Source organism: Schistocerca nitens, chromosome 9, assembly GCF_023898315.1.
Source record: "Schistocerca nitens isolate TAMUIC-IGC-003100 chromosome 9, iqSchNite1.1, whole genome shotgun sequence".
Classification (NCBI taxonomy): domain Eukaryota; kingdom Metazoa; phylum Arthropoda; class Insecta; order Orthoptera; family Acrididae; genus Schistocerca; species Schistocerca nitens.
In genome coordinates, this window is record NC_064622.1 from 68,585,538 (window position 1) to 68,599,398 (window position 13,861).

The following is a 13,861-nucleotide window of genomic DNA, read 5'->3' on the forward strand; positions in this document are numbered from 1 at the left end:
AATGTGTCTTACATTAATTTTCTGCACTGCTGATCTCAGGTGGTCCTTCAATTTCATATCATTTTGTAGCCTTACCTCTACCTATTTGAATGCCATCACATGCTTTAGAATTTTACCACCATTGTTGTCAATTGTTACACTTCAGTTCTTTCTGTTGTTTATGCACACTGCCTGATGTTTATCGAAGTCAAGCTGCTATTCAACAGACCAAAGGGAAATCGTCTGAGTCCATTCTCCATTTCAATAAAATAGAGGAGGCATCGAGATGCCGACAGACACAATGATCCTGGACTGTAAATTGTCTGTTCTGGATTTTGTTACAAAAGTCCAGTGGTGTTGCCTTCCAGCAAGTAATAAGATCACCAGTGAACAATCTGGGTGTTTTGCTGACTCACTCTGATAGACTGTTTATGTATACCGAGAACATTAGTGGTCCTACTACAGTTTCTTATAGTACCGTTTCAGATAATTTTGTTTCTTTTGGAAATCCCACTTCCAGGGTACCATTTTGGGTTGTGTCAGTCAGTAAATTTTCAAATTAGTTACATATTTGGTGAAATACTGTAGCTGCTACAAGTGCGAAGCTGGGTTCCCACACAAAAGTAATGTGATGCCACCGCTCATGGCATTCTGTAGTGGCACCATGTGTTACCATTCACACAGGAGACTTCTATACTGTTGTACAGCTTTCAGTATGATGGCAAATGAAATCACATTAGTATTTAATGTCCTGTCGACAACTCATTCGTTAGAGATGGTACACAAGCTCGGATTAGGGAAGGATGGCGAAGGAAATTGGCCACGCTATTTTGAAGCAACCATCCTGGTACTGACTTAAACAATTTAGGGATATAATAGAAAACTTAAATCAGGATGGCTGGATGCGGGTTAGAACTGTCGTCCACCTCAATGTGAGTCCATCGTGCTAACCACTGTGCTATCGTGCTCCATTATTAATGTTATAGAGCAGGTTAGGGCGTTAGAGCTGTGACAAAAGTTAACCAAAAGGAATACGAAAACCAAATGTTGGATCTGAAGATAGACTTCATGCAGTATTAAATTATATGCCACAAACACTTTTACAACAGAAATAACACTATAAGACGAAAATACTGTCAACTATGCCAAACCAACCAACAACTGGGATGTAAATTCATCTGCAGACACACCACTCACCAGGATTTTAGAATCTTACTGTAGTCTTGATGTAGGCAGTTCGAATAAGGCTAAAATCACGCTCCGGGGCATTTCCTGCATAAATCCACAATGTATACAGTGCTCAGTCTCTCAGGCCACAATGTTTGTAAGACTCACCCTTTTGGTCACATTTTCGAGACTGTGGGATACATCTTTCAATTGCAAATACTGCATGTAACCTCCCCCCAATCTCTCTCTCTCTCTCTCTCTCTCTCTCTCTCTCTCTCTCTCTCTCTCACACACACACACACACACACACACACACACACTTCTAGATGAAAAATCTGTGAAGAAAGTGTGTAACTGCTAACCACTGTTTCGACTTTATTCACACTGAAATCGCATTGGGTACAGCAGCAATTCCTCCGCGATAACTGCGACAGAATACTCTTATTTCCAAATACAGTCACTGGGGAGCAGTCGAATGGTGCTATTCAATGGCAGGGAAAGGCCAATGGCGTCACAAAGTAGAATCGAGTTGAACTTTTTGTGGCATAACCGAAGTTGCATGAGTAAGACCATGCTGTGCCACTCCATACGCCACTAGCTGTGACGTCACTTCAGTTACATGTGTGAACCTGGCTTAACAAATGGCTCTGAGCACTATGCGACTTAACTTCCGAGGTCATCAGTCGCCTAGAACTTAGAACTAATTGAACCTAACTAACCTAAGGACATCACACACATCCATGCCCGAGGCAGGATTCGAACCGGCGACCGTAGCGGTCGCTTGGTTCCAGACTGTGGCGCCTAGAATCGCACAGCCACTCTGGCCTGGCTTAACAAAGAAAGATGAAGCTTCACATGTACGCTGAAGCAATGGGTTAGATATTTTGCGAAAAAAGTGCACAGGAAAGTATTCGGAAAGCCTGGAACCCGCAGCCCTTGGCACGCTCGATCAGATGCGCTGGGAATAATGACGGAAACATTTCCGGACCGCAAGGCGTGAGGCTCGCGTTCCCTTTCTTCATCCTGGCGCAAACAGATCGCCGTTTCTGCAAGTTATAAATAACGTCCTTTATGGCAGCGGAAGGAAGCGGGAACAGAAGCGATAAAAATGCACGCCACGGCCAGGGCGGAGGCGGGGGCACCGCGACTGTTACCAGGCAATCAATTAGACAAAATATTTCAAAGATTAATAAATTCAAAACTAATGGCGCATGGACTTAATGGCGTTGAAAATCTCCCTTCCTCCTCCTGCTACCCACCCTTTCCGACTTTCGTCTGGAGGAGTTGCCAGCAAAGTGTTTCAGAGCGTGGTGGCGGGGGGGAGGGGGTTCCAGGCGGGCGAGTTGCCGGCCGTTGCCTTATTGATAGAATTATAAGGCGCGCCAGAAGGCTGCGGCGGACTTTTTAAGACCCGTAAAGTTGGGACTTTTCAATAACTCTGCCGGTATCCGGGAGGGGAGGGGCCGGGCTTGAGGACCCGTGCGGTGCATGGCTAATCAGGAAGAAAATTAATATGTTTCAATTGGAGAATTCTGGTTTAAGATCGCGGGGGTGGGGAGGCGGTGGTGTCGTCAGCGCGCTCGCGAGGGGCAGCGCCGCCGAGGAAACCGACCGCCAAGGGAATTGGACGGCACAGAAAATTAGGGCGGCTGGGGGGCGGGGAATCGAGTGGAATATAGATATCAGGAGATGATGGCGTTTTTATCTTGTTTTACGCCGCTTATTTCTTCGGGGGAAGGTCCTCGAGACATCGTAATTTTTAAATCAGACGTCCTCCTCGATCCAATACAAACGAAAATAGATGACGCGGCCAGAGTTTAGCGGTCGGGTCGGCGCTGTCGAGGGGTAGGGGGCGAGCGGTGGGAAAAGGTGGGGGCGGCTGGATTGGAAGAAGAGTGGATGGAAAGAAGAGGGAGGCACGGGAGAAGCTTATTGCGATTGAACTTTTTCTAAATGCAACTTTTACAATTTCCTCTGCAAATGAGTTTTCTCCCATAATTGGCAATTATGGTCGAGAGATCCGAATTGCGCTGTCGCTCTAATGTTATAAAAAGACACGCACACTTCTCTTTAATACAAGGCGGGGCCGAAGTCTGCTCGCGAGGGCGGCGGACGTTTGAAGTTATCTCTTTCTGTTCGTTAACGGTCAGAGAATGCAACTCGCCGGGCAGGGGACATTTCGTTTCTTACACTACCGGTGCTTAACGACTCTGTTTCAACTAGTGTTCCCCCCACACGCTCACAGACATTAATTGTTCTCTCTACGAAAATACGGCGCGTTGGCTGACGGGAATAGTTGTTTCGATAAAAGTCGGAAGACTTTATTTGACTGTCGGCCCATATTCACACTTTTCAGTCGCAACCTTTGTTCGATTTTATGTTTGCTAGCACACTGACATTGTCGTAGCCATATTGTTAGTGGCGGCTGCCGTGTAAGAGCACAAGTGCAAGTGAACACCCTAACTTCCCACACCTTGCGGATTTATTGGTTATTTTTCTTTGAATGCTGTTGAATGTAACATAGATGCTGCAATCTGCAAGATACGGCACTAATATGTACCGCGCTACTGCTACCCTAGACTCCATGAAACCTGGCGTCAGGGCCACGAGCAAACCATCAGTTCTGCACGTTTTAAGCACCTTATGCGCATGCGCAACTCGTGTGACGTAATTGCCTTACGGGCCAAATACATACAGGTTTGATAAAAAAAAAAACTACCACAGTTCACTCAACTAAAAGTTTACGCCAGTGCTACCAGGTGGTAGCAAGCTGCGGCGGACGTTTAGCCCCGTTAACTCGGTATAAATCCTGCTCGATGATGGCACACCCCTCAGATACGCTAATTCACTCACTACATAATGCTGTAAAATAAGATAGGACGTCAGTATATGTCAAAGTTGTACTGCCAGTAAACTTATTTTGTGGGTTTCTGAATGAGTTACCGTGTATTAAGTTATGCATTTTATCACACAGTACTCCAATCGAGGTGCTGAGACTCGTAAGGACCTAAAGCACATCACCGTCGATTGTGAGATGGCATTTATTCATGCTTCTGAAATCTGTTGGTCTTATGATCAGTCAGGTTTATCCGTGCCGTAGGCCCGCGCTGTATATATGAAAGCACAAGAATAGCTGTATCACTGGTTTCTCTGATATTCTCTTAAATGTGGGATCGACAGCGGTGCGCTTTAGGCCCTTATGGATCTCAGCGCCTCATTTGTATTCTAGTCAAGTGACCATGTTTGTAAAAATTTCTACTTGAGTTTCATTAATTCCACAAACGGCTTTTTTGTGCAGTGTAAACATGAACTATGTTGAATGCTAACAAAAAAGTATAGCTGTCAGGACGGATCGTGACTCATGCTTGAATAACTCAGTTCGTAGAGCACTTGCCTGCGAAAGGCAAAGGTCCCGAGTTCGAGTCTCGGTCCGGCAGATCGCTTTAATCTGCCAGGAAGTTTCATCTCAGCGCACACTCCACTGCAGATTGAATATCTTATTCTGGGAACAGAAAAGTAAATTACCAGGGAAGTTAGCCGCAAAGAGACTAGCGCCTCCGAGAACGGATCCTTTGCTTGAGAGATTGACGAAATCAAACGAGCGTGACTACAAGCGAACTTTTAACAAGAGTACAGTTAGCACAAGTTATGTGGGTGCAGCGTAAGAATATCTGATTTTCAGCCCGGAAGAAAATTCGTGAATACATCTGTTAGGAATCTTGTACATTTGTTCGAAAAAAAAACACGAAAACTCCCACTTACACAAAAACTCGAGCCCGCATCTCGTGGTCGTGCGGTAGCGTTCTCGCTTCCCACGCCCGGGTTCCCGGGTTCGATTCCCGGCGGGGTCAGGGATTTTCTCTGCCTCGTGATGGCTGGATGTTGTGTGCTGTCCTTAGGTTAGTTAGGTTTAAGTAGTTGTAAGTTCTAGGGGACTTATGACCACAGCAGTTGAGTCCCATAGTGCTCAGAGCCAATTGAACAAAAACTCGAAATGGAGAGTTGCGAAAGCTCACACATTATTTCGTTATTGCCCTAAACTGTACTTATTTATGTACAAAACAACAAAATTCCACAAAAACAATTGTTCCTTTTGTCAGATAATTTATGCGTATTATTGTTACTGTTGTTATTGTTACTGGCAGTGCTGTATAAACTTGTTGATAATCATAACATATAGGAGACGCTATTAATTATTTCACACTCTCAAATTTATCTCAACCTAAAAATTTGTAAACACCCAGAATGTACACTCATGATCCGCCCCTGCATATTGTTTAAGTGTAAACGTCGCCCGGTGGTTATGATCATATGCGGAGCACATCCACTTCCCAGCACTTTAATAATATAGTTTCCTTTAACTGTGCGGAGGCGCACTGAACTGGGTGAACATGATGAAGATGACAACGTTAGTTGCGCCGAGAAATCTGTGGGAAGCCACCGAGGCCGGCGCCTTGTATCGTAGCAATCTTCTTAGGTTGGACACTTCAGTACGTTGCGTGGTATCGTCTGCAACATCATCAGACAATTTTGTCTGATATACGACGAATCGTGCCCGACTGCGTGGAAATAACTACCTTCTTTTGTACGTTGAATATAAAGTTATTTAAATCCTCTAACTCGAGGTTGTATAATACTTCCCTTGGCACCCTCGTGCCAACTTGACAAATGAGTATCCGTCTGCAATTTTCCTCTCTCTTCCGTTAATCTAACTGCAGGTTACTAGACTTACAAACAACACGCAAGAAGCCGTAGGCTAAAGTTTTTCCAAGTACTCTCCATCTTTGTTCACACGGTCTGTCGAAACGGCGTTCTTTCGGTACTATTTCTGAGTTTGGAATCAAAAAGAAGCTACACTGCAAGGCCTGAAAACAGTGGCCGCTGGGGGCACATGTCGTGTCCTTTGTGAATTATCTCGTTCATCATTTTCAGAACAACTGCATAGTAATGACGGTTACTGACCTTGAAAGAAGGGAGCACCCTGCAAGATGCAGGTTAACGGCAGCTACTGCCCTCACTTCCTTCCCGCGTTGGGAAAAAATGGAATTTATCGACTTCGCAGAACGAACCCCTATCCTGCCCTGCCACACACAATACAGAACATGTAATGGACACTGCCAGCAATTGCAACTCGAGCCATTTATCGCAAAACTGCTTCGCCGTTTGGCACTATTCTCTTCTTTAAACTAAAAATGCCAGATGGCTATAGGTTCTGAAGGTTTCCATAACTGTTGTACGTGTGGTTTGTATTGTTTTTCCGCGTGTTACCAGCCAATGTCAAAAAGTACTTAAATGTTTTTATAACAGGTAGCAGGGTGTCATGCTACCTGTCTGACTGCAAAATAATATGTACAAATGGTTGGTTCGATGATTTGGGGCACGAGAGCACACCGCGAGGTCATCTCTCCCATCTGATTAGGGAAGGATGGGGAAGTGAATCGGCCGTGCCCTCTCAAAGGAACCACCCGGCATTTGCCTGATGCGATTTAGGTAAATCACGGAAAGCCGAAATCAGGATGGCTGGACGTGGGTTTGAACCGTCACCCTCCCGAATGAGAGTCCAATGTGCTAACCACTACGCCACCTCGCTCTGTTTAATATGTACAAATCTGACACAAACTATAATCTCTCAATTAGGAAAATTGTAGGTAACTATTATAATGTAGTAGCATTAGTGTGTCTCGTGATTAATAAACAAAGTGTTTAGGTTTATTTTGTAATAAATTGTGCATAGCGTTCTTCACCCATCTCCCTTCCACAAAATTAATAGGATAGACGCCCCTCCACAAAAGCACAGCTGCTTTGAGATGAAAAATTCTAACTGCACAATTCCAGTGATATCGAAAAAACTGGCAACATCGTTTTAACGCTGTATAGGGAATGTTTTTGGATGTGGATATGCTTTCACAAACATTGCGACGATAATTTTTGTTGCAGTTTTGTAGATACTCGATGCATGTTCAGTTTTTAGGTCAAAAATGTCAACCTATTCTGCAGACGATGTTGGCGCGCACCACTTCTTTGACTTGTTTTTATTCTTTTTAATGAGAGAACCACCAAATGAGCTGAACGTTTTCCTTGTCGAGTAATATCTTCAAATGATGTACTGCCATTTTTGAAAAGGAAGAATCATTCGTTAACACTGAGATTAATCTCGAGTCCTGTTTCCACCCGCTTGTTTCTTGAGCTCAAACTTTTCCATACATATTTTCCCCACTTTCACGAAACATTTAACGTTGCTGCTGTAACTTGAACACCGCTTTCTGCGACTTTCTTTTGGTGGTGCTAATGTCATGCTATCTGTGTAAAGTAAATAGAACTCTTGCTACCAATTTTTCATTTCTTTATTCAGCTGAAGCTGATACTTCATTTCCCTGCATCAGCTGTAACTATCATAGCTACGAGTTGTATACACATCTATAGAGCAGTCGGTGATTTAGTATGGAGACAAGGCATCCATTTCCGTAAATCAGCAAGACTTCTACCTCTTAGGCAACATTACTTATGGCGTTCCACAAACAGATGAATTATTGCACCATAAAAGGAGAATACCCGGCGCCAAATGGATTATTTAGTAATGTTTTGTTCCTGCTACATGACGAGAAGTCCTGTTGATATTGTGTGTTATTACAACTACGTGAGGAAATTTCATAATTTTTGTTTTGACGATAGTGCAGAGCTGTGCTTTTAACTCGAGCATTTCGCCACAAAGGAGCTGAATTTCTGACGAAGGTCGCGTCTGACATGCGAAACCGGCCGAAATAAATCGAACACACCGTCACCTGCGGCTGTGTTCTGTAAATTAATTACTAGGGTCAACGTGTCCCATAAAGACATCGTCCGCGTTTTCTGAGTTTTATGATATTTTGTAAAGATACTGAAGTACTCTGGCCGTGTTGTAGAACACGATAAAATTTCAACAAAAAAAGAAACTACTGACACTAAAAGAATAGTACCAGCATTCATTGAAATACAACCTCGTAAGCTCGATGAGATACGAACCGACCTAAACAGTGGTACCAACACCACGTCACTAGGACGCTTCGTCGCAGCTTAAGAGAAGTTAGTATTTTTTAAACGGACCTCGTACGTGTGGCAACGCTTTAAAGTTCTCACTTTTAATCTCCTTAAAAACTATCATGTTTCATAGTATATATTTTTCACTTTGATTTTATTAGCTCGTTATTTACATACGACGAGTCTTATTTCCGCTATTAAGCCGATTTCAAGTGATTGTTTTAGATGTCATAACATAGCGTCCTGGAGTGTTATGCTGCGAATTTTTGTCAGTTTTTGTGCTGTTGGAGTAGGTTAGAACTTGACCTATGGTATTCACTTTTTATCAGCACTTACGTTGATTTTACAGGAAACTTACTTCCGCATTAAGAAGTAGCTGAACACTCAGAGCAAAGGAAAAAAAAAAGTAGGCGACTTTTAAGACAAGAAAAGCTCTGTTTGATCATTTACAGTCAAGTAAGCACTGTGTGCCAGGCGTTAATTGATCCTGTTTCTTATTACGTTAAGGAAAGGCAAACCTACGTTTATAGAATTTGTGGACTTAAGAGAAAGCTTTTGACAATGTCGCTGGAATACTCTCTTCCAAATTCTAAAGGTGGCAGGGGTAAAATACAGGGAGCGAAAGGCTGTTTACAATTTGAACAGAAACCAATGGCAGTTGTATGAGTCGAGGGGCACGAAAGAGAAGCAGCGGTTGAGAAGGGAATGAGACAGGGTTGTAGCCTGTCTCCGCTGTTATTCAATCTGTATATTGAGCAAGCAGTAAAGGAAACAAAAGAAAAATTTAGAGTACGAATTAAAATCCAGGGAGAACAAATAAAAACTTTAGAGATTTGCCGATGACATTGTAATTCTGTCAGAGACAGCAAAGGACTTATAAGAGCAGTTGAACGGGACGGACATTATCTTGAAGGAGGCCTTAAGACGAACATCAACAAAAGCAAAGCGAGGATAATGGAATTTAGTTGAATTAAAGCAGGTGATTCTGAGGGGATTACATTAGGAAATGAGAAACTTAAGGTAGTAAATGATTTTTGCTATTTGGGAACATAATAACTGATGTTGGTCGAAGTAGGGAGGATATAAAATGTAGACTGGCGATGCCAAGAAAAGCGTTTCTAAGGAAGAGAACTTTGTTAACGTCGAGTATAGACTTAAGCGTCAGGAAGTCCTTTTTGAAACATGGTGCTACAGAAGAATGGTGAATATGAGATGGGTAGATCACATACGAACTAATGAGGAGGTACTGAATAGAAATGTGGTACAACCTGGCTAAAAGAAGGGATCGGTTGATAGGACGCTTTCTGAGACACCAAGGGATCACCAATTTAGTACTGGAGGGAAGCGTGGGGGTAAAAGTCGTAGAGGGAAACCAAGAGATGAATACAGTAACCAAATTGAGAGGAATGTACGTTGCAGTAGTTACTAGGAGATGAAGAGGCTTGCACAGGATAGTTTAGCATGGAGAGCTGCATCAAACCAGTCTTTGGTCTGAAGAGCACAACAACAACGACAACAACATCATGAAGAGTCTGAAAATGGCTCTGAGCACTATGGGACTTAACATCTATGGTCATCAGACCCCTAGAACTTAGAACTACTTACACCTAACTAACCTAAGGACATCACACAACACCCAGTCATCACGATGTCATGAAGAGTCTATCAGAGAGACTAGCATCATACACGTTGAAGTTGTTCACTGTAAGGGCGCGAGAAAACTGACCACTCTTGTAATTCTAATCCTCTGGTAAACGACCGCTCTCTAAGAGACAAAAAAGAACGCTCGATGTTTGTGTGACGACTGTCGGAAAGTACTGCCTCGTACAGCGAGCGCTAGGCGAGAAAACAGGCGGCGAGGAAACGCAGACAGGGAAATCCGTGTGGCGGTGGGCGTCTATAAACAGGGAGGCTTTTATTTTTTCTATCTGGCGCACCTATCGGCGCCTGCTGGCCTACCTACGCCGCGGCCCTTTGCCTGCCTGCCTGCCTGCCTGCCTGTGTTCCGGTCCCTCGCAAAGGGCCAAGGAGGCCGCGGCAGAGAGCCCGCGGGCCCTGCTGTTTAATTCATCAATCCGTCTCTGACGGCCAGAAAAACACGCCCGCGGCGACCGCAGCAGCCACGCTAAAACGCCCCTTCGATTGGAGCGCTGGCACAGACTCCCGCCAGACAACCGGCGGCAACTCCCCCTCCCTATCCCTCCTGCGCTCAACCGCACCGAAAAAAAAAGGAGTAGGGAAAAAAAAAGACGAGCGCGGAACTTGCTGCCGATCACTGCTGCAGCAAACGCTCATCATTAGCACTCGTGAATGGGCGTAAAAGAAAGAAAAACAACGGAGGGGCCAGAATAAAGACAGACTAGGCAGGTAGGTAACCGAGCCTGGACGGTTAGGGAGACAGAGAGGAATTAACTGAGGTGCTTTGGTGCTTGCAAATTGGGACTCCCCCTCCGCGCTCGCGCTCGCGCTCTCTCTCTCTCTCTCTCTCTCTCTCTCTCTCTCACCACAGCGAGCACGATTTCCCACACCGCGTCCGTTGCTGTCGCCCTCCCTCCACCTAGCACCACTTCTGACGCTTTCGTAATTTGAATAAACAAAGCGGCGTCACAATTGACAGCGAAGCAATTCGTTTGTTGTTCGGCCGGCATTCGATACTCTTTCCGCAGTTGGTCAAAGCCGGCTGAAATCTTCGAATTACGAGGGGACAGCTGTATAAATGGCCAGTCGATGCTCAACGCTGGTGCCGTCGTAAGCGATGAGGCACTTCCGTGGTTGACTTTATACTCTTTTCCGCTTCTAATCTTTGTAATACAGTGTCCATTCAGACAGTTACCAATATCAGACCCAGCTGCTTTTGCTTTTAAGCGCAGATGATTAATACGAGGGGAGATAAAAGAGTATTGCCTCATGCGTCATAAACAAATTAATAATCGACGTGTAACAGCGGAATTAGTACAGATCATAACCTGAACTGCCCGCTACACAGCACTACATCTACATACATACTCCGCGAGCCATTGTATTGCGCGTGTTGGAGGGAACCCTGTACCAATCGTTTCCTTTCCTGTTTCACTCACCGACAGAGCGAGGGAAAAAGACTGTCAATATCCCTCCGTATGAGCCCTAATTTGGTGTATCTTATCTTCGTAGTTCTCAAGTGAAATGTATGTTGGCGGCAGTAGGATCGTTCTTGCAGCCAGCTTCAAATGGCGGCCCCCTAAATTTTCCCAATAGTGTTCTTCGAAAAGAATGTCGCCTTCCTTCCAGACATTTCCATTTGAGATCCCGAAGCATCTCAGTAATACTTGCGTGTTGTTCGAACCCACAGGTAACGAATCTAGCAGCCAGCTTATATATTGCTTCGATGTCTTCCCTTTAATCCGAGGTGATGCGGATCGCAAACAGTCGAGAACAGGTGGCACTAGCGTCCTACACTATGTGATCAAAAGTATCCGGACACCTGGTTGAAAATGACTTACAAGTTCGGGGCGCCCTCCATCGGTAATGCTGGAATTCAATATGGTGTTGGCCCACCATTAGCCTTCATGACAGCTTCCACTCTCGCAGGCGTACGTTCATTCAGGTGCTGAAAGGTTTCTTGGGGAATGGCAGCCCATTCTTCGCGGAGTGCTGCACTGAGGAGAGGTGTTGATGTCGGTAGGTGAGGCCTGGCACGAGGTCGGCATTCCTAAACATCCCAAAGGTGTTTTATAGGATTCATGCCAGGAATCTGTGCAGGCCAGTCCACTACAGGGATGTTATTGTCGAGTAACTACTCCGCCACAGGCCGTCCATTATGAACAGGTGCCCGATCGTGTTGAAAGACGAAATCGCCATCCCCGAGTTGCTCGTAACAGTGAGAAGCAAAAAGGTGCATAAAACATCAATGTACGCCTGTGCTGTGATAGTGCCACGCAAAACAACAGATCATAACCTGAACTGCCCGCTACACAGCACTACATCTACATACATACTCCGCGAGCCATTGTATTGTGCGTGTTGGAGGGAACCCTGTACCAATCGTTTCCTTTCCTGTTTCACTCACCGACAGAGCGAGGGAAAAAACACAACCACACCAGAACACCACCGCCTCCGAATTCTACTGTTGGCGCTACACATGATGGCAGATGACGTTCATCGGGCATTCGCCATACCCACACCCTGCCATCGGATCGCCACATTGTACACCGTGATTCGTCACTCCACACGTTTCTCCACTGTTCAGTCGTCCAATTTTTACGCTCCTTACACCAAGCAAGGCGTCGTTTGGCAATTAACGGCGTGACATGTGGCTTATGTGCAGCCGCTCCATCATGAAACCCAAGTTTTCTCATCTCCAGCCTAGTTATAATATTTGCGATGGATCCTGATGCTGTTTGTAATTCCTGTGTGATGGCCTGGATAGATGTCTGCTTATTACACATTACGTCCCTTTTCAAATGCCGACGGTCTATGTCAGTTAACAGACGAGGTCGGCCTGTACGTTTTTGACCCGTACGTGTCCCTTCACGCCTCCAATTCACTATCATATCGGAAACAGTAGACCTAAGGATGTTTAGGAGTGTGGAAATCTCGCGTACAGACGTATGACACAAGTGACACCCTATCACCTGGCCACGTTCGAAGTCCTTGAGTTCCGCGGAGGGCCCCATTCTGCTCTCTCACGATGTCTAATGACTACTGAGGTTGCTGATATAGTGTAACTGGCAGAAGGTGGCAGCACAATGCACATAATATGAAAAACATGTGTTTTTGTGGGTGTCCTGATGCTTTTGAACACACAGTGTATTGCGATCTGCTTTATAGTTGTACCACACTTCCGTAAAATTCTCCAAGTAAACCGAAGTAGACCATTCGCCTTCCGTACCACAATCCTCGCATGCTCTTTCTATTTCATATCGCTTAGCAATGTTAGGCACAGATATTTAAAAGACCTGACTTGTGTCACGCAGAACACTGCTAATGCTATATCCCATCGTTACGAGTTTGTTTTTCCTACTCATCCTCACTAACTTACATTTTTGTACATTATACCAACTTGAAATTTTGTCTGTCATCTTGTATCATCCTACTATTTCTTATGGAGCTGGTCGTCTTATAGTAAAAAAAAAAAAATGTGAATACTAAGTTGCCTTTACCACTAACAATAACTTGTAGATAAATCTTATTCACAATCTCAAGTCCAGAGTTGTTCTTAAACACAGTTCAGGAACTTATTTATAAAATCACTTTTGATACGTGTCCTCTTGTTATATAGGACAAACTGGAAGATCTGTGTCAGGTATAAGAAACATTTATTGGAAAAAAGAGGCATTAATGTACATAATTCCATCTTTGCTGATCAGCTGTCACAAACCGAAGAGTATTGAGGAAATTCATTAACGCCAGATTTCACGCCACTGTCCTGACGGACACGTTCGTTGTACATCCGACCTCGATTTCTGCGATTATTTCAAGCAGTCTTGTTTGTCTGTTAACGCTGACAACTCTACGCAAACGCTGCTGCTCTCGGCTGTCACATTCTCGACATGCTCGAAGAGCTGTAGATTTTTAAGCATATTTCGAAGAAAGATGGCCTCATCCTCAACGAACAGATACAGTTAGCTAACAAAAATTTTTTCAGTGGCTTTAATCGACTACTCGTGAATTTTTGATCCCTGTTTTTTTTTTACTGTTTTCTTGCCTATAGTTCCATCAT

At 44.4% G+C, this 13,861-nt stretch overlaps 1 protein-coding gene across 1 annotated transcript in view; it reads right to left on the bottom strand.

Annotated features, from left to right (window-relative positions):
* The window catches only part of LOC126202982 (nuclear pore complex protein Nup88), a 559,713-nt gene that overhangs the window by 22,112 nt on the left and 523,740 nt on the right, over positions 1-13,861 (bottom strand). The gene's annotated exons all lie outside the window — the stretch shown is intronic.